We start from the raw sequence: 21,760 nt of genomic DNA on the forward strand, positions 1-21,760 counted from the left end.
AAAGCTGGCGTACACAGACCTCTTACCAAGTCATGTATTAGTCAACCTCGAAGCAGAGATGGGGTGGACCAGCATTTTGTGTTGAAGATGTTTGATAACAAAAGCAACTGGCAGTACAACAGAGCTGAGTTCCTCAATGAAGGTGGTCTAGCTGAACCCTGTTTCAAGAAACCATTTCCGTCCTGGAAGAAATGAAAGGACGCTAGAATCATGAGCACTTGCCTTTTATTGTTAATAATTTGATCCCTTCTTTATTAGCGCTGTTACAAGTCACTGGATTTTGGAATTAACTGCATCGTCTTGATAATTTCCTATTAAGCCTGATAACATCAGAAATGGTGCTTCTGTAAAACGCTGTATCAAGACTGTTGTTCCAACTCTTTGGGATACCAAGTCACTTTTGTTGCTTTAGTTAACTGCTAATGTTTGCCTCAAATATGTTTCTGTGGCCAACCAGTGACTTCAGTGTGGTAGCACAGCTTGCAGCCAAGTATCATTCAGTAAATATTACTTGCAAATACATGACACCATATCCTATATTTGTAGGCCTAGACCTATAAACATTTGAGGCATTGCGAATACTTTCATGACCTAAGGCAATTTTCTTTAGTATTTTTAAATTGTTTTCAATCCTGTTGGGAATACATTATGTGCAGTGTTTAAGAAATGACCCTGATCCCATTCTTTCTTAAAGGATAAATTTTGTAACACAAAGCTGGAAGAAGCTTGTGAGTATTAGTTATGTCCAAGTCAATTTGTCTTTTGATGCAGTCCTGTTGTGTCTACCCAGAAAAATGCAATCAGTGCTATTATGAAGCTGGCTAGTTTCAACAGCTACAGTAGGTGTCTATTGTCAGTATTAACCTGAAACAGCCAGTGACAGAGCAGGGCAGAGCAGAAAAGGTACCGATATCAAGGAGCATTACTGTGAGCAGTGCTGGAATCTGTCATTGACAGAGGACTGAACAGACCATCACAGGGTTTTTTTAGGAGAAGAGATAGAGAACCAATCAAGATTCACAGGAAAATATTCCCACAACAAACCACATCACTCCCTTTTTTCAATTGCAGTGGTACAAGGTACAATGGTACACGATAAGAAGCAATAATAAACATAATGCAGACAAGTGCATGATGTTCTTCATTACCAGTGTCAAATTTTGTTTTTACAGCTAGGATGGCACTCTGTTCTGTGTGTTTTTTTTCTGTTGTGCTGTAAAATCAGAGCTGCTAAGTCAGCCTGCCCTGTAGCAGACAACACTGGTACTGTATATAGAGTGCTGTGGGATACAATGGTATTATAGACTGTTGTGTATTACTTTGCCTGTTTTCATAGTCTCCCTCACCTCCATTTTGTGTACACTGTTTCACAATGAAGAATTAAACATTGTTTAATGAAATTGAAAACTTGGATGGGACTGACATAACCTCTTGATAAATACTACACAGCACACCTCTAAAATACATAGAGCAAAATAAAATTTCACATTAACCTACCAGGAATACGGTTACTAAGCTGCATCTGGAGAAAGTCTTTAACAGCTCTCAAGTTCTTCATTATGTCTTCCATAATTTTTTTCTTCCTTCTCTCTACCTAGAGTTTTGCTCTTAGCTTTTGGCTGAAACAATCTCACTATCAACTCTTCCAAATAATTGTGCCTGTAATGTCATTTGCACAAATGACCATAAGGACTATATCATGCTTTGTAATGCTTATGAAGGAAGCAGTGTTCTTATCCTCATTCAAGTAAAGCATGACCCATACAATGTTATTAATTAATATATAAACACACCCCACATGGGGGAAAAAGCCTTTCTGTATGACTAGAGCTCTAATGCTAATCTGATGGCTCTTAGTTATCTCTTTTTTGGGCACTGAATTGTTACACTAAATCATTAATGTTTTCAGAAATGATAACATGCTTCAAAAACATCCGGTGTGGAGAGTGCAGTGATAACAGTTTGTAATGTGAACATCTCATCTTCCATGGGGGGTAAGTGCAAGATGCACCCCCATGAGCTCCCAGATCATGTAACAGTAATATTTCAATGCTTGAGTTACAGTATTGAGTCTCATGGGGTTCTCTAAGGGACAGAAACTCTAGGCCTGACAGCCCTTACTGTGCTTATAAGGGCACTCATGCAAAATGTGTAACTGTTACTATTAAGAACAAATGGATATCAAGAACCAAATATATATATATATATTATGTTTTCTGTAAAAAAAAACAAGGAAAACATGTTTTTTTTCTCTGCCTCCCTTTTGTAAGTGGTCTGGAATGCTGCTGTTGGTTATACCGCTCAAAAATCAGAACCAGTCTTGAGGCCAGAGTTGGCAGAGCTGTATTTTCAGGATCACAGGAGGACAGTGTTGATGTTGAATTTCACCCCCGAGAGGAATATGACTTCAGCTTGCATTCCCTACTGTGTACAGTACATTTTTCAGCCACAGTGGACAGATCATACTCTTGTGAAATTACTGCCGTAGTGAGTGGGGGAGAGAGAGTGGAATTGAGTAGCATAAATAAATGTTAATTGGAACCAGCTATCTTTGTTGTTTACTAAAATCCAAGGATGTACCTGGAGCTGCTGGAAGAACGACAGCAAGAAGGGTCAAAAGTAACATTACAGTGATAAAAATAAATGAAGAGGGGTAAGTATTGGTTTTCTTTCATCCCCCAAAACCTGCATTATTATGATGTGTGTAAATTAACACTTCTAAAAGATTACCAGAAATTAGGGATACCAATCATGTAGACCAATTTATACCTTTGTAAAACTTTGTGAAGGTGCCCCTTGTAATGGCACTGATAAATTTGTAGAACATTTTTATTGGTACCCATGTAATACAGTCTAATTTTGGTGCTGAAATGTATCCATTGTTGGTTCTGTTCATTTACATCTGGCATCCCTCATATAACCAGACATTAAAGAGAGGGTCTTATGTAGGTCTCACTGTTGTTAATGTGCGCTGGCTTTAATAAATAGAGCTTTTATAGGCAAGAGCAAAGAAGAAGAAAGGGCACATTCTTTTGAGTTTGGCGAACTTCGTACCTCCTAATTATTTCAGTGGAGTACAGTACACTGTGCTCCACCCTTATCATAAGGCTGTATATTATAGCACTGTTATACACTGGCTCCGGACTCATCAGTTTCAAGTCCTATTTTAGTATAATTGCCGTCTATTACAGAGGTGATCTGGTGCTCCCTAACATAGTAAAGCATTTTTTCCTGACATATCCAAATAATCAGATACTTAATGTTTTGGAATACATTTAAACTCCTGTCCATTTTAGAAAGGAATTATCTAATAATAAACTAAGAGGATAACTTATTTTCAGGTTTAGAGTGCTGTCTGTGACTGTGCTGACTTTAGTCAAATTTTAGACAAATTGCACTGATATTTCTTAACTATTTCCCACATAAACTGCCCAGCTCTGGTTAGCATCTGTTAACTAATGAGTTCTTCAGCCCAGTATATATATATGACAGGTATTTAATAGTTTAAGTTTTAGTCTCACATTAATATGCTCAAAGTAATGTTTTTGGCCTGCAAAGAAGGCTCTTATGAAACTCTCCATGCAACTTCTATTACATTTATATTGGAATGTTTGCTAAGTTTTAGAACTCTTAATGAGTTCAGTTTTGTCCAAAAACATTTTTTTTGCTGCTTAAAGCACACAAAGCGCAATAGACTTATCAGCCTCTCATTCAGCCTGCGAATGCACTCCTTCATCATCAGGTTTGTTTCGATAAATTACACGGTGTCAGATCTACTTTTTTGGTTCCTTTTTGTTTTGGTTCTGCCTTTCCCATCGTGTGAAATTCCCGCTGGAATATAATTATTCTTTATGAATCTGCTTTTACAACTTCCTTTTGTCTTTTTAACACCTTGAAGGAAAAACAAAGTCCACCCCAGCAGTTGGCACTTTAATTGGTGGTGTCGTGCTTGACAGGGGTGGGATATCTAGTCATTACCTCAGCTGGACCTTTGCAGTGCACATCAACCATTCTGTTTGCATTGTCTGTGTCTGCCCCTAAATCACAGGGTGCATTGCCAGGATACGTATTACATTTCTGCACAGGTCATGTTACCAAAATCAAGATGGTTGGGACAGAGTGATTTTCTGAACCCCTGCAGTTTCTTCTTTATTAACTTTAGTAGCTCAGATGAAAGTGTCTTGGCTTCTTTCTTGGTGAGATTGCTTTCCTTTCATTTCATGTTGCTTAATTTGATATTTCTTCAGCAGAACAGTGGCATCATTTATAATGTGAGCGATGATCAACATAAGGCCACGTTTGTTCCTAGGAGTGTAGAATTGAACAGTAAAACCTCAGAATGTGTGAATTTGCCTCAGTAAAGAGGCCGTCACATCCTGATTTAGATTATCCAAACTGATGTTTTGGAAAAGGAGATTTATGCTCTGGTTTAAATGCTGAGCCTGGCCCTCACAGCTGACGTTCACTGTGCTGCAGCCATTTTTGGTGTATTAAACACAACATTTGTTGTGTTTGCTTTCTGTTGTCACTTGTGTACAATGCTATGGTGTTTTTTTTGCACAAAAACAAATAGAGAGACTAACTGAACATCTCACATTGGGGTAGAAATCTAATGTCTTCTTGGTAAGGTAGGGACTCTGGCAAAACCCCAGTGTTTTCTTGGATAACTTCAAGAAGAGTGTAGTTTTTTTGTATTATTCTCTATGACTACTTGCTTACTTATTGGCAAAGCCTCAAAGATACTGTAATCCACAATAGTAATAGTGTGGTTGCACATTTTTATAGAAGTCTGTAGGTTTGGAAACTTTGTGTGTGTTTTCAGAGGAGCAAATATGGACAAAGAAATCAGAGTGGGTGGGAACACAGCCGCCTGCTTTTATTTTTTCTGTTGCTGTGGTGAGTGATGGGACGAAAGCGTCAGTAACAGCTGCAGGCCAAAGCCTTTCGCTTCCTTTCTACTGGATGAGCCTTAAAGGCAAAGTCCTGTTGGGGGGAGCCTCGAACACGGCCTACTGACGGCAGGGAGGGTGGGGCGACGGGGGGACAAGTCCGCCCACACACGGCACAGCCACACAGACAGCGAGCGCACAGCAGGGGTTCCTGTACAGAGTCCACTCGCCACTCGGCCCTGCACGCTGGGCTGCTGTTGTACATTGAGACATGTCTTTTAATAGCTGGGGCTGTTCAGGGGAGACAGCACTGGGGAACCTTGTGGTCAAAGCTGACCTGCAGTTTACTGCTACACTAAGCCCAGTGCTTATCCTTACAAAGAGTAAGTGAGTCCTGTCTCCTAGTTGTATTAAAGGTTCTTTAAGGTGTGAACTATAGTATATGCAATTCTCTTCCATTGCCCCTGCCTCCTGTTTAAAGGACCCTATGATAGGTGAAATCCAAAATGAAACTCATACAGACCGTTCCACAGATTTGCATTTAGTTTTTAATTAATAAAGTACAGTATATTAGACAATGAATGATAATTTAAATTAAAAACACAGCTGGAAAAAAGAAACAAAAAAAATTGATCCAGCACCGATTCTTAGTCAAGCTTTAGTTATGAAAACTCGACCCTGAACATGCTGAGATCTTTGACTTTATAGTCCTGTTTGCCAGTGTGTTTGCTGTTCCAAACACAAATGAGAGCTTTACCATATTAATATTAAATTTCTATTAATAAATGACAGTTTGGGCAATAAGAAAAGCTTATTATAGATGCCGTAAAAAAGGGAGGTAAGGATGAGAAAACATTCAAGGAGGAAAATCTCATTTCTTCAGTTTAGAATCCCTTGTGGAAGTGTACAAAGCACTGAATTTTTCTTGCCATTCGCTTGTTAGCTTTGACTGGATTTAACTTGAGGTGAACAATTCCTATGTTGTTTGTATGCTCTTATGATTTGGAAATGCAGCTGGTCAGTTTGGTTTGCTCAGCAGCTTATGGCCAGAGCAATAGGAAGGTGGCTTCCCTATGGAACAAGACTCCACTATTTGCTTCTCTCTGCCTACCAGAGCAGAGGAGTTCCTACATTCTCTGTCCCTGAGTCAGCAGCACAAGTGATCACTAATAGCGGATATCATATTACAACAGTAAGAGCAGGGTTGTGTTCGTTTGCCTCAGGGTTGCTGAATGCTGAGTGTACAACAGCCCTTTCTGTTGCACACAACAGGGCACAGGAGAACTGCCATTCACCCCACAACAAGGGGTGCTACCAAAGTAATGCTTCTTGTTCTACTTGATGAGACGTTCAATAAAAAAAATCTTACCTGTATACTGGCCTCTTAGATTTAAAAAAAGAAACTAACCAAACAGTTTTGTATTAAATCATTCTTTCCCTGAAATTAAAAAGAATGAATATCTAACGAATCAATGAGATTTGTGAAGATGGATAAAATTATTCTAGTATCTTGAAATAATATATATATAGAATGATAGTAACTATTACTTTTGTAGCATTTTATTTCCTCTGTAATATCTTAATTATAAACATCATGTTACTTTGGAGTAAAGTGTCTAATGTGCTCAAAGTTTTCCTCTTGTATTTGTTTTCTTGGTGGCTCAGTTAAAGAAACTAGTTGCAGGGCAGAAAAAAAAAATTACCCCCCCAACAAAATGTCATCTTTACTTAAGGTGAGGGGGCAGTTGACTCTCCTGCCTTGTAGCTGGAACATGGTGTCAGGTTCGACTGCAGCCACAGACTGTGTGGAGTTTGTATGTGCTCACATTTGTTCACATGGATTCTGTCTGGTTTCCTTCTGTCTTGCTTGTCCTCTTAACCTAAACTACTAAAACCTAAACCTCCAGCATAGGCTACTTTTTTCCATAATCCTTGCTATGACATATTGTTTTCTGATAATGGATCAAATTTTGGACAGTTCATTGCTTTCACATAACACTCATCTTTACTGATCAGACAAATCATGTTGATACATTAAATTCAGCAATCTAAGCCTACGCATTGTGTGTTTTCCTCTATCATGATCATTTTTCGGAAAGATTCTTCTGAAGGGTGATACTTGGTGGAATTAGCTTCTGAATCCGTGTATAATTTATGCATATTCACAGTATATGCAGAATGTGTTGTCACAGTGCTGTAAGAGCAACACAAAACAAAAGAGTTCACGAAACCAGAAACCAGAATGGCAGGGGGATTGGTTAACTTTAAAATTCAAAGTGTGATGTACGGTGAATTCCGAAAGAGAAAACACTGAATTTAAAAAACACCCATATAATAATTACCCATAAAATTATTTTAGATAGAATCGTGCATTTCAGAAATTGTAGGTTCCTTTTGAAGGTATAAAGTCCTGGACTGTGTACAGTAGGTGTTTAACACTGCTACCACGCTAGAGTACTGCCTTCTTTATTACCATAACACCTGTGAAGACTCAGCATTGCAACTGATAAATTTAAGCCAGATGGTTATATCATCACATCAGATCGCTGCAATGAGTGAAACTATTAGAAATTTGCACTGCAGGTTTACGTCGTGTGATGTACTGTATATATTCTTATCAAACAGAGGGCTATGGCTTGGAAAATCTTTTACGTCTCAACAAGTCGAGCATGAGGCAAGATGGCAATGAAACTTGCGTCAAATGTGAAATTGGATGTAAAATAAATATAGCAGATTGACGAGACATTTCAAATTGGTTCAATATAGAAGACTGTTCCTTGGCTACTGTGCACGATTGAGTATATAGACATATTTTTCTGTAATTTCTCTTTACTGCAGCTGAAACTCCTTTTGTTTCTCTGAAGTACATCATGGCGTCCTTCCTTCCTCTTTAGAGCAGTCAAAAAGGTTCTTTCAGTATGTTTATAAAAGCAGCTTTCCATAAAGTATTTAAATAAGCACCATAACAATCTTCCATCAGGGGTCTTTGGAAACATACAGCATGCTAACATGCAATATTTTCTGGTATTAGGTGAGTTCAGATTTATAGTAAACATCTCTTCACATTGCACGTATTTATTCTGCCCTTTGGTGCTGGCTTCTACCATAATATGGATGCCACTGTGTAAAAAAGTCTATCAGGCTCTGTGCAACACTTAAAAGAGCTGTGTTCCAGGCTGTGCAATCTACAGTACCAATGCACGTAGCTCACTTTCCCCCAAAACTGATGCTGCTCTGTTATACTTTGGTTGCTAAGCGAGTGTAAATAAAAATAGAATTTCCTGCCGACTTGAGGAGTGTCTTGTAGTGTGGAATGACACGGAATTCATGTGATTTGTCAGCAACACCAGTACACTCCACCCTCTGACTACACTGATCCCAGACCCAGACACAGGACATGAGATCGGTTGTAGTACACCTTCTTCACAGTTCTTTCCTCTTAGCTAACTGGTGAAAAATACTTTTATAGCAATTGAATGACAGTTTTGGTCTCTGCTGGCTTTTAGTTTAGATTTTCCCCTGCAGTGTTCTTGTTTAGTGTTGATTTATGGGGTATAAGTAGCAGCCTGCGCATTTCGGCCACAACATTTGTGTTGTAAAGAAAAGAGGAGGTGTTTTGAGTTTCTTTGAATGAGCTGGAGAAATGAAAAATGATGGCTAGGTATAGCTGTCCTACTCGGAGTCAGCTTAAACCACAGCTTTTATTTTCTTGGTTCAGGTCCAGTATTACAATTTGAGGGCGGAAGGGAGGAGGGAGGGGGCAGGGAGCTTCAACCTTGCTGGTTAGTCATAGTAGGTTCTGTTTAATAACCATGACAACACTTAAAAGAGCTGTGTTCCAGGCTGTCTTCCCTGCATGAGCAGAAAAGGCACCAGAGTGTCTCCTGTGAAAACCCCCAAACACACTACAGCAGCCAAAACCCATTTAATAATAGTTTGCTAGCAGTGGCTAACAAGGACAGAAATAGCTCCAGTACTGTTAGTTTTTTTTTTCTTAATTGAAGCTTCCCTTTTTATTTTTCAACTCTGTGCTGCAGCACAAACGTCTGTCCGGTTTAACGCACCAAGAACAGCAAAGCTCAGAGCAAACCCTCTCTACGTGACTTGCCGTTGCTCCGAAGGGCTGGTTAGCCAGAGATCCATGGGGCTGGAGCGCTGGAGTCCGGGAAGCTTGCCGGTTTGCTGTTATGCCGTTTCAGAGGTAGATGCGAATGGTTTAACGATAGATGGGTGCCGGATGCAGTTGGCAGGGCTTCAAGCTACTCATTCTGTGCCCACTTTCATTTGCTTTTCAACGAGCCAGCCACAAGATAAGTGAGGATAAGTGACATCTCACACAGCACTCTACATCGGAGTGCTGCAGGCAATGCAGAGAAGCCAGGAACAGTTTCTCGTAGACACAGATTGCACGCCCCAGTGAATTCCACACCTGTGTGGTATGTCGGTGCTCAGCATGGAACCAGTTGGCTCACCTGTATCTGCCAGAATTAAGCCTGCAAGCTGGACACTGGTTGGCACAATAGCTCTGTGTCCCACTGTCTGTGATCTTAGGAAGCTGTATAATACAGGAACAGGAGCTGGAAGCTCGCGTTCCTCAACATGAAGATGAAGTTCCTCGTGTTCAACTAGGTTTTCAATATGTGCTCCACACTCCAATTGCTTAACAGAGAGAACTGTTCCAGATTTTTACACAAAATGAATTAGTCCGTTGCAAACCAGTTTCTAGTTTCATTAGATTGCATGTTAAGTTGCATGTAAATAATTAAAGAGATAGTAATGCCAGATTCCTACACTGAAATGAATTAGATGTTGAGAATCTTTGTGTTGCTGATATGTCAGACTAAGTGTCACTGGAGCAGAAATTGGATAGTAATTAAATGCAGCATAATCAATTAGTCAACTTGTATGTAGAACCGTGGTGTATTTACGATAATGCAAACAGGGTCATTTTCCAAGGATTAATTAATAAGTTAGTAAAAGACAACATGAAACTTTTTTTCAACCGGTCACTGTGTACAACTTTCATTTAATTCAAAAGTGATCAAAATAAGTCATCCAGAGACTACAATAATAATAGGGTATTTCAGGAATGCTGGCATATGCATATTATAGATATTGTAATTCCTGTGTTTCCAGGTGAATTCTTTATTAAAGGATATTCTTTCATGAGACAGACACTAAGAAACAGCAATATAACTCAGAATTGTTCTTAATGTAAGAAGGACAGTGGCTATAAGTTATGAACAAAAGGCTGTTGTCAGTCATGCTCAGGAGTTGGTGAGTCTGAATTCTGCACTTATTCTGTGGGAGTTATTTCCTGTTGTTGACTAGACTTCTTTATTTAGAACTACCTCAGTGTAGAGTAGCTGCTCACTTTGAGAAAGAAGAAGAGAAAAGACAAAATGAAGTATTTGCAACTGCATTTAAAACTTTAGAAAACATTGCAAGGTGTTTTTGTATGTAAATCATAAATATACATACAATTAGGCAGTTAGAATTAACAGTATTTGATCTGCTTTGATTTGAGCTGAATAATGGCTTTGGTGGAGCCTCTTTCATTCTTCTTTTCATCTCTTAAGTGCGTACAGCTCCAGGGTTCTGAAACATGAGAGGTGATCAGTGCTGGTGACTACTGCCATCTGTCTGAGCACATGCCAGATTGGATTGGATGAATACAGTGCCAGTTTTTCTCACGCCTCTTCTTCAATCTGATCTCCTTACATACGGCTCTGGCCCTGATCAGGACTCTGCATTCCAAACCTTTTATTATTATTAATAACAAGAGGAATACTTTTGGTCTTGCTTATATTAGTACTTTATGATGCAAAGTTTGACATTTTCTGAGGGAGATTATTAAAACAGTCTTGAAACATATTTTTTTTTTAAGTGCAAGCCTACAATAGTGTCTGCCATTGTTTTAACATCCATTTCCCAGATAAATGATATTTGATCATTTTTCTATGTGTCCTGAGCCATAAACTCTTATGAGAGGCTGGAAGCCTAAAGTACTGTACAAGCAGGCTTAGCACTTGTCCAGTGTTCACCCTCGACGGCCCAGATTTCTAACCTACGGTATCAAGGTGAAACTTCTCAAATCACATTATGTGTGGGTATTGAAAAAGGGGGTTACTTACTGTTGATAATGCATACTGACTTGGGGAAAATGGAGAAAGTACATGCAAAATATTTGAGTGGGAACACCTGTCATGATAGAGAGTTTAGTATGGGAGCGGCTGTCAACCCCTAAGGGTAGATATACATCACTTTGCAGCTTTATGGCAAAGCTATCAGGTCCTATTCCTAGCTAGGCTTCGCAATTTTCGTACACATCACCCAAGCACGGTTTTAAAATTTCACAGCGTATCCTCTTTTCCACAGCCAGCCAGAGCCTGTTTGGTTTATACAACCTCATATGCAACTCATTCTTCATGATGTTGAGCAAATAAGATGTCAGAAGTCTGTATCCTTCACTAGTTCAATAGAAGAGGCTCATAATGTAGACAAATTGTAATAAAATGCCAGATTTAAACATAAGAGCAAAATATATTGCCATGATTTAAAAATAGGATTTCTGGTTTATTTGTTTTACAAAAGTTTCCACATCTCCAGTAGTTAGAACTAAAGCACGGAGTGTTTCTCCAGGCATTCCTTAAATTATAGGAGTCTTTTACCCTGACCTAAAATTACTGGTGTCTTTTTTGAGATCTCTTTTTTGCACTAAAAAGTGTCTTTCAAAGGATTTCTAAATTCTTAAATAGGAAAATCGGAAGTTGAGCACCATACAGTCCAAAGAATATTTGTGGATCCATCAGACATACAGGTGGTCTTTGTGTTTCTTTATTTTTTTGGGTATATTTCAATTAGTTCTTACATGCAATGTAATGTATATCAAAAGATGTCCTATCAAACGGAACAGAGATACAGTATGTTGTGTAGAATAATCAGAATGTATTATAATCATTGTATTTTAAAATAATTATGGTTAATAATATCAAAACATCCTAATCCAGAGGAAAATTAACAAATGACTTTATTGCAAACATTATTTGAGTGCTGTTTACCCTTCAATGGTGGTATGTTCTTAGGATATAAACATTAAAAACACAGTATTCTTAGAAAAACAATCACTGTTTTTTTCACTCCCCTAGTGAGAGTACATTCCTCCTTAGCATCGTACTCCTGGAAAACAAGAACAGGAATTAAAATAAACTAATTATGAAATCAGATACATGATCGTGTTGATCTGAGCACCCATAGAATATATTAGTGTAGTCCTCAGAAAGCTGAAATGTGATTGGAGGGAGGGACTCATCAAGTACATATCACAGGAGCTCTTAATCAAATGTTGGGCATTTAAAATACAGGAGCATTTAAAATAAATCACTTTTAGCCAAAGTGCTACATTTGGCATTACAGCACAAAGATTAGGTTAGCCTCTCAATGAACACTGCTCGTGCTGCTCACACGCAATTTGTTGCTCTTCTCATTGCTCTGAGTGCTGCAGCTGTCTCCGGTTACAGGAGAACGTGACGGAAATTACCCAGTGTAGAAGAAGAAACAAAGTTGACATCTTCCCTTGGAAGTGCCAGGGCCCTGTCTGTTTGTCCTGTGGTGTAGTGATCTTTGCACAAGTCTGGAAAGTTGAACAGGTACTGGATGTGTGGATGTCTGGAATCATGCAGACCACTGGAAAAATTATGCTAATACAATATGACGACAAACTCTTCACCCATTGGCCCTTTTTATTCACCAAAAGAGAGTTTTTGTTGAAATTAGTGTTCATAATAATAAAGTGATTCTCCCGACAGAAGCAGGAGCTGTAATGAGCTGTGGGATGATGAATCGGTATGTCGTTGTTGTCATCGCAGTGCCATGGAAGCTAAGCTAGCAGTACGGACTGGGTTCCAGGGTGTGAGTGGGGGTATTATTACACAACCTGCAACCTGTGCAGTGGGAAGCAGGATGACATGAGATTTATTTTGCCATCTGGTCACAGTAAATTTCTGGTCAGCTTGGTCTTGCATGGCAATTGGCTGCACAGAGCAGATGTCTTCGAATGGAGCAAGTGGTTGTGCCACATTCTCCCACGGTGCTCTTGGAAGGGTACACCGTGATTTGCACACAGAACTCAGAAACACCTGCACATACTCGCTCTTTTAAAAGGCATTCTACTTCTTCTGAGCTTATGCTGCATTGATGGTTTAGAAGGGAGCAATGATCCTGTCGGTTTTTTTTACTTCTGAATTCTTAATGAATTGTTAGATATGGTCGAGACTTTTGAAAAGAGGTAACTACAGTACCTCGGCACCAGTCTGTTTTTTTTGGCAATATGGAATGTTTATTAAGTGCTATTCCATTATTCGTTGTTATTATGATTAAAGAGACTGCTTCATTTGTGTAAAATACAGTTCATGTTTGACTAAGAAAGATATTGCCTGGGTTAGAATTGAATGACAGGATGGTCTGCTGTGGATGATTACTTCAAAATAGGTTACAACAATACCTTGTTCATTTGATTTAATGAAGTTTAAATTAAGATGACATTTTAAAATGGACATTATTTTATATATCGATAGATATGCATTTTGTGCATGCATATTGTATAAATATCTAAATTCTCTGCAGGGTAGCTGGAGCCTGACACAAGCAACAGACACAAGGACAGACATGCAGACACAAACTCACACCAGGGCTAAGTATCCCATAAGCCAATTAACCTACCAGTACAGTCTGGCTCCAAAAAACTCCACGCAAGCATCACCCCAGGAATTGAGCCCAGGCCCCATCACTGAAATTCGCTGCCCCATCATGCTGCCCAATTGACTAAACAAACACATCTTGCAAAGATAGGTCCAGAAGAATAAATGCTTCTGCTGGCCACTGGTAAAGGACTGGATTGTATCAACTTGACATTGCCACAAGGAAAGTCATACAGGATGCGTTTTTTAAATGCTTTAACCCCAGATTAAAAACTCAAGGAGGGAAAATGTTCTAAGACGGATTGTCATTTGGCTCTATTGTATTCCAGTGCATGTTCCTACAAAAGCTGACAACACAGTAACTCTTCAGGATCTGTATATGCAGAAGATCCAGACCTTTGATACAATTAGGGTTCTAGGTGGAGCAACTGAATTAGTATTGAGCACCCAGAGACGTTTGTACTCCATCACCCGTGGCTGTGGAAGCTGTAGTTTGAGTGATTGTGTTGACTTGTGTTTGGTCACTGTAGCCAAGTCCACTTTTTGTTGCTACACCAGCTTGATTTGAAATACCTGATTAACTGGTTCTAGGCAGAGTGTGTAGAGTACCTGTCAGGATACTAATGACGACAAACGCTACGAAGTCTCGTCACACAAGCAAGTTATTCAGACGCTGACGCTAGACATGAAACAGCAGAGCCTCATGCATACTTTTGATGTTTAATTCACCTTTGATTAGTGATTTGAAGATTTTATTAATATTGTATGTTTAGTATTCATAATAAGAGTCCAAGATGAGAAATTTATTCTCATTTGACGCTGTCCGGTACTACTCAGTGTTATTTAGTGCTATTTTGAATATCTTTCCTGAATGCATTGAGGAGGCATACCGTCATTTTATTTTTAAAAATACACTTTTTTAAACTTTATCTTAAAAACAAACTTACCGGTGAAGGCTGAACTTGGTGCCTTCTGTAGCAGTGCGCTACAGTAATGTCCTTCATACTGTATGTAAAAACAGCGTTTTACCAGTTAGGTTGGCGAGGGCAGAGAGGTTGCCATTTTTGGAAATCCTGGTTAATTTCAGCTAATTTTTTAAGTTATTTCCGTACACTCTGGATGTACGTCACAGGCCTTTACTGTGTAGTTCCGTTTCAGTCTGTCACTCACCTCCATAAAATAAAATTGCATAAAATGTTTTTGGTTATTTTACTTTAGCTGTGTTATTCACAGCTTTGGTTACCACATCTTAAGAGGTCCAGGAATAGTTTTTTATTTAAGAATTGGCTAAATCTTTACCCTTACCTTGAATGCCTATATTAAACATTTTCTTATAATGTGTATTCATCACTGGTGGTGCATTTCCAAGTATTCCTGAGAAGCAGTGATTGGTGTTTCATACTTTTTAAAGGAGCAGAGGGATAAAAACTTTAATTTTGTGCTCCAAGGAGGGTTTAGAATTTTACCTGTGTTCAAGCTTTTTATGTACAGTAGCTGTTAGGCTATGTGTGGACGAAGATTTACATATTTGTATCCGCAAACTCAAATGCCCACATTTCTTGCTGTGACACAAAAGGTAACAGGCAGTACTTAGATTGTGACTTCCAATGATATTGGAACCTTATATCCCATTTAGAGGTAATGGGGGTAACATTTCAGGAATTGTATACATTTCTAAATTTTCAGTATATATTACTTTATATATTAGTGCATCATATATATGCCTTTCAAAAAAGTATAAATTTTATGGACTGCACGATGCACAAAATTGTGTAAAATGTAATAAATACACTGCAACTGCAAATTGCCCGAGACAGATATTCCACACCCATACGGCTGTATTTACAGTAGTTCAATGTGAATATTCTGCAGTCAAGACAGGAAAATGTCCAGAGCTGATCATGTGCTGTTTCTCTTCTTCCAAGGTTTCCATTTCACGAAAACTTTCTTCCCTGCCATCTGCACATTAAGGGCTCATTGGAAGTAAAGTTTACCCGAAGGCAAGGGTCTTAAACTCCAGCCCTGGGGGATCTGGTGCCTTCTGTTATTCATTCCAACCCCCAAACTTAGTTTATTAATCAACTCAACAATGCTTTTTTTAGGCTGGTCATGTATACGAGTTTTTGTAAGGTCTTTTACAGTTGATTACTCAATATTTATTCATCAAAAGTAGATACCTAAAAAAAAATCCAGAACCTTGTTAGAAATACTGCAATTAGGCAGTTAAATAATTAGGCCAACTAGGTTATAGGGATCTGAGGCCAAAAACAATACAGAAGATACAAGCCCCTTCAGGAACAATACATTTGAGAACCCTGCCCTAAGGTATCCTTATTAATAGAAAACAGATTCTCAGGTGTGAAATATGTTGCTTATCCAGAGGTATGGACTCTTTTGCCCCTAAAAACAGGAATTGTTTATATTGCGATAAATATGAAAATTAGACACTCTCAATCTGTGCTGCGAAAGACATTCTGAGGTCTTTAATTCATAGAATTGGAAGTCATCTAATTACTGGCTCATAAATTCATAAGGAGATTTTCTGAATCGTGATCACCATGTTCATGCAGCATTAAAGCAAAACAACAAGAGAAAAGAATGCACTCTTTTGCTTTTGACCACTTGTATGCCCCTGCCTGTATTGGGAAACTAATTGCATTATTGATCGGCCACTAAGTGGATAAAGACTAAAGGTTAAAAATATCCTGGTATGAAAGTGGAGTGTGTAGACTGCATTTGTTTGAATGCGAAAGCCTTTAACTTGTGTAATGCATCTGCCTTTATTAACAAGATTTCTCTGCAGTTAAAAATAAATCGGCCATACTGTACATTGTGTATGTTAAATATAAATTGGACATTACATGTTAAAATGAAAATCTTAAATGATTGACCGAAACTAAACTTGTGTGATATGAAAGAATATATCAAGGTGATCTTTATCAATCATTCATTGCTACTTGATAGATAAATAGAAATGACAAAGTTTTACATCCACAAAAGCAATTGTCTGTAAACTTACATCCCCGTGTTTGTAAAAATGTCCACACAAGAGAGATGGGGGTGGGGGTGGCAACAATTAATCTTTGTTTTTGTGGAGACCATGCTGTTAATGAATGGCTAACCAAATAACAAAAGACGCCTAATTCATGAGAAAGGTAAGGAGATGTGACTTCAAGTCTGACTAATATCACCACTCTCACCAAAAAAACATGTTTATAGACACCTCTAACCCTCATCCCAATATTTCTCACCACACCCTTAAATATTTTATAATAATATGTTTTCATATTATTAATTAGTAAGATTTCCGTTCGCTTTTCAGAAGTATTATACTTAATGGGATGTTTGTAAATCTGCACGGCTGAAATCATGTGTGCATGTAAAAAGTTAGTTTTGTGGGGGGAAAATTCTGCAGCTACTTGACTTCTCTTTGCTGTGCTCAAAAACATGTTTGGTAATTGAGGAGGTGAAGCTGTTGACCGGTTTCAAGTTGTTGAATAACTTAAATGCTTGAAATATTTGCGGTTGCTCGTTTTGCAGCAAGTTTTTTTTCCCCTTGCTTCCCAGCAGTGGGTGCAGGAGTCGGGCTCCTTATTGTCACTGGCCGTGTTGTAATACTTGCTTGGCTGTCTAGTGTTACTCTTGGAATCCTGATGTTGCGCAGGCAGGGCTACTGGCAGCGGCATGAGATTTATATGAGCACTTTTGCCCCCCCGGGGATAAAGGCACATGTAACAGACATGAGAGACCTGGAGCTCACAGCCTGAATCCTGGATCTGATTGGCTATTTATCCCGAGTAGGAGCGTGTGTAGCCTTGCTTGCTGTGGCTGTAGTCGCTGCTTGCTTCCAGCTGCCTAGTGTAAAACGAAAGAGGGAGGGGGGTTAGAGAGAGATGGTGAGGGTGAGTGAATGTGTGTGTGAGGGGCGGACCTCGCTGAGGCCAGACGCGGTGTAGTCGGCAGGCAGGCAGACGGCAGCAGCGGAGCCACAGCTTCGCTTGACGTCATTCTTTCGGGGGGCAGCTTTCGAGCTGTTGGAATAGGGGCAGCTCTTTTCTCGCTTTCCATCAGTGGTCGTGCGGATTTCCCCCCCTCGCCATTGTGTGAAGGTCTGTGCTCGTAGGAGAACCCGGAGGTGGAAAGTGAGGGCGACAATGTGAGGAGTTGCCGATGCAGTTTTCTGAGTGGCATGAAGCTAGCCCTGTTCGCCAGACGGTGACCCCGATGCTTTATTTAAATTCTCAGGTGGAACTGCATGTGGTAAGTTTAAGCTTTTGTAACAGCTTGCCGATAAAATGCACGATAGTAAGTTGTCTTCCCTTGTAAACGAAATCTTCGTTAGGCATTAGCTTAACAGGAGCCGGTGTCCGTATGAGTAGCTAAAGAGCACCGGCTGCTGTACAGTACTGCAACTTGGGTTATGCAAACCCCCCCCCACAAAAAAAAACCCTAAACAAAACCTTTAAGTAAAGATCGACGGCACGCTTTTTAATTTTGCACATACTTTTTTCACATTTGTTTTAAGTACTGCGATTCACATTGTTTGTTGTTGTTGAAAATTGATATTTCTCAAATACAAATAGTCATGGTGTTACACTGTTTTGCCTTCAGACAGTGCTCGTACGCGTCAGTGTGTAAAGTTTAGCTGCATGTAGGTCAGTTAACGCCTCTGGTTGACCTCCCGGTTAGAGCCTTTGGCGTTCACCCTTTTTTTTTAATATTTCCCGTTTTCTGTGGACTCGGGCTCAGCGGTAAGAGCGCTTGAGTTGGCTAACTTCAAGGAAATGAAAGGACTCAGTTTCGTGTTTCACTGTGCCGAAAAAAAATGGAAAAGCATTCGTCTGAGACGGCCTACAGTATGGTTCTAAAATCTGATTACTGATTCGGTTTTTATTTTGTAGTGCCATTGATTCATTGGGTAATATTTTAATCGGTAAATTATGTGTTACAGTTGGCAACTACATAACGATTTCAGTACGATGCACCTAGCCTTTAACTTTAACTGGTGTAATGAGACGGAGGCGAGGTTTCTTAGCAGTGTAACTCGCCTTATGTCACATGCTGCTTCTTGTCCCCGTTTATAATTTATTTAGACGTAGTAAGTATCATAGCGCAGTTGATCGAAGAAGCTCTTACTCTTCAAGACAAGTCACTTTTCGGAAGAAAAAAAACGTTGCGGAAACCCTCACAGTAAAATATTTGTTTTTGTGAAACAATATTTTCTAAATACTTCTCCCCAGTTAGCCATGAATGCCGAGAGTAGAAAACCTTCTTTTTAAAAACATGTCAATATTATTGTTGCGCACTCCCGAATAAAGTTTGGCAAATGCTGCTGCAGGATTTTTTTTTTAACTTGGACACCCGGTGTCGGCTCACAGCATTGAAAACCCATTCAGTTCTATATTTAAGCCCGTGAGCCAGGTGTAAAGTTGTCGGACAGGCTCATTGGCCCTTTATCATGTATTAATATCTCTGCACGTGTTCCGCAAGGATAGCACAGATTCTTCAATTCGTCAGGCTTGGAGGTCATATTTATAATCACAGTACATGTACATTCTGTACATGGATTTTTTGTATCGTATGATTAGAGTTACAACTGTTATGTTTTGGAATTCGTTTTCTGTTTTTGCATATTATATAAACTGTGCAAATCAAGTTTAGAGAGAATTATGTGTTGATATTTGTAAATGTAAATTTTAGAAACCAGGGTGCCAGATTGATCTACAGTTGTGGTGTGCACATAAGAAGTTCCTTTTAAATGAAGGCGAAAGTCTGGTTTCTGTAGATCCAAAGGTTCACGCTACAATATGTTCAACAGTTTATATTAGCTGACTTATTGACATATTTAATTGAATCAAGCCAACAGGTCAGAAGGGATAAATTAGTTTGAGAAGCCAGTCACTTGTATAGGACTATGTATCTACAGTGGCTTTTATATTAGCCAACATTATTTAAGATGGTTTTATCTGCTTTTGCATCAAAGTATTACAGCACAAGGAACTGATTTTTTAAAATTGTTTACAAAACTGAGTGTTCGGGTGTGAAGTTTTGTAAACGTGCACTTCAAATTTAAGAAATATTACACAAAGATCAATATGATGCCCAGTAAGTCTTGTTAGGCATCTACAAACTGTAATGTCATTCATGTTTTAAGATAAAATAGTTTCATTGATTAGTATTGCTTCTACAAAATCTAGAGCTTCACCATGTTGATTTCATAAAATCTCCAGGTCATTTGTTTGGTATTTGATTAGAATTAGAATTTGATAAATTTGTAGAAATTACTTAAGAATCAGTATAAAGAGCTGTTTAAGACACTTGATTTAACACAAAACCACTGGGACAAATACAGTGAGGTTCTTCTCGACTAATTAAGTACACCTGGTTGCTATTGGCATGACTGAGAGTAGTTGATTGAGGAGTGAGATGTTCATGAAGCAGGAGATGAGTTCAGAGGAGACCCCAGCTCTGTGAGGGACAGGATGGAGGCACAGTATGACGCATTTGGGAGGAAACAACACGCTTCTTATTAGAATAACTGTGTTGTGTTGTCTGCATGAGTGCTCTGTGGCTTTTCCTTGAGGTTGTTGACAGTTGAGAGACAGATTTGCCATCTTCTGTGGGCCAGAGGACATTAGAACTGGTGGAGTGCTGTATATACTAATGAACGCTGTATGGCGCTTGACAGACCTGACAGAAGACATTGTGTGTGGAGCCAGCATGGTGAACATTATGCTGTCCGCCACATTGTTTCAGCCAAGAGGAGGGGTGGTAGAAGTGTGGTGAAGTAATATGGAATCTCTTTTAACACAAGGACACCCTTGATGGAGATGGAGGGCAAACTTTAGGTACTCCGTGATGCACTGACAAACGTTTTGAGCCAAAAGTTTTTTCCTTTCCTGCAAGCCAATCCAGAAGTGAAGTTTTCCAGCAGGACCACACAGTGCTGAAATTATAAAGGCACAGCTTCAAGAAATCAATGTCAAGGTCTTGCGATGGCCAGCTGTTTCTCTTGTCTGGAGTCCAGTGGAACATCTGTGGGATCAACCCACCGACGCTGTCGGCAGAAGACCACTGTGACTGGCCGTCGTTTGCTAGCAGGCTGCAGCTTCACAGGAAGATTGGCACAATACCGCACATCTGTTTGTCCAAAGCTGATGAGGTCTGTGGATCTGTGCTTCCAAGACTGTGATGCTCAGGCAGACCAGACACTAACTTTGTAGTGGTTTCATTTTGGCACTGCATCACCCTTCATATTTAAAATGAATTGCAATTGTTTGATCTGTATTTTTGTTTGATGTCTACATTTAAAATGTTTTGGTAAGTCCGTCATATATTGTACTGTATACGAGTCTTGAATATATCAGTGTAGCTTCTAAAAAGTCAAGTTTCCTCCTACATGTAGACATGTCTAATGACCTGATTTTCAGAATCTTCCTTCTTGTTAGTTTTTTTTATCTTCTCCATTTATTTTTGGAAGTCTGAGAATGTGGCACATAAGATGATAGCTTCGGTTGCAACATTTCCTTGGCAAAGAATCTGTGTCAGAAAGAGAGGGCTGCCATTACACAGTGCAAAGAGCGAATACTGCACACACTAGAGAGCGATCAAGGTCTGCTAAATGTGTCTAATTGTAAAATTCCATTAAAATACAGTACATCGTTGTCCGTGAGGCTTCTTTCCTTCAACACTCGGCATTTTAAAGTCAACAGGGTGAATTTGGTTTTTGTTGAAGCTCTTGTATAACCTATTTATTGTTCTGGCAGTCGAACATTGGAACATGTATTTGAAATATTGCAGCATGTATAATCCTATGCGTATACTTGTAGTTTGCTCTGCAATTTCCCTCACGGGATCAATAAAGTATATGAAAGTCTGATTTTAAACCCCCCAGCCTCAGCATGATGCCCTTTCTTCAGAGGGCAGTACTGAACAAGTGTTTTAGTGCGTTATCTAAGGAGTGTCAAATAATAGTCACCAGTACAAAAAACAAAAATGATTAGACCTACTGTAATCCTAACTCAGCTGCTATGCAATAAGCAGGCTGTTGTTTATGTGCCATTCTGTGTATATTAGCAAGGTATTTTCCTGGTGAGTTTGAAACGATGATCAGAGCAAATGTGCCGGTACCTCCTCCAGATTACAGCTGAGAAGCGTGACAGGAAAGTACCC

The 21,760-nt window shown here is 39.2% G+C and overlaps 1 protein-coding gene across 6 annotated transcripts in view; it reads left to right on the top strand.

The window, feature by feature from the left end:
- The window catches only part of sertad2b (SERTA domain containing 2b), a 42,373-nt gene that overhangs the window by 7,921 nt on the left and 12,692 nt on the right, over positions 1-21,760 (top strand). For 2 of the 6 annotated variants that reach the window (XM_015363154.2, XM_015363157.2), the window contains exon 1: positions 17,173-17,848. The exons of 3 other annotated variants lie outside the window; for them this stretch is intronic. The gene's annotated coding sequence lies outside the window, so the exon portion shown is untranslated. Of the gene's footprint in view, positions 1-17,172; positions 17,849-21,760 lie in introns of those variants that run through there. One more of the 6 variants, XM_006638601.3, reaches the window with a different exon arrangement.

This window comes from Lepisosteus oculatus, chromosome 17, assembly GCF_040954835.1.
Source record: "Lepisosteus oculatus isolate fLepOcu1 chromosome 17, fLepOcu1.hap2, whole genome shotgun sequence".
NCBI classification, from domain to species: domain Eukaryota; kingdom Metazoa; phylum Chordata; class Actinopteri; order Semionotiformes; family Lepisosteidae; genus Lepisosteus; species Lepisosteus oculatus.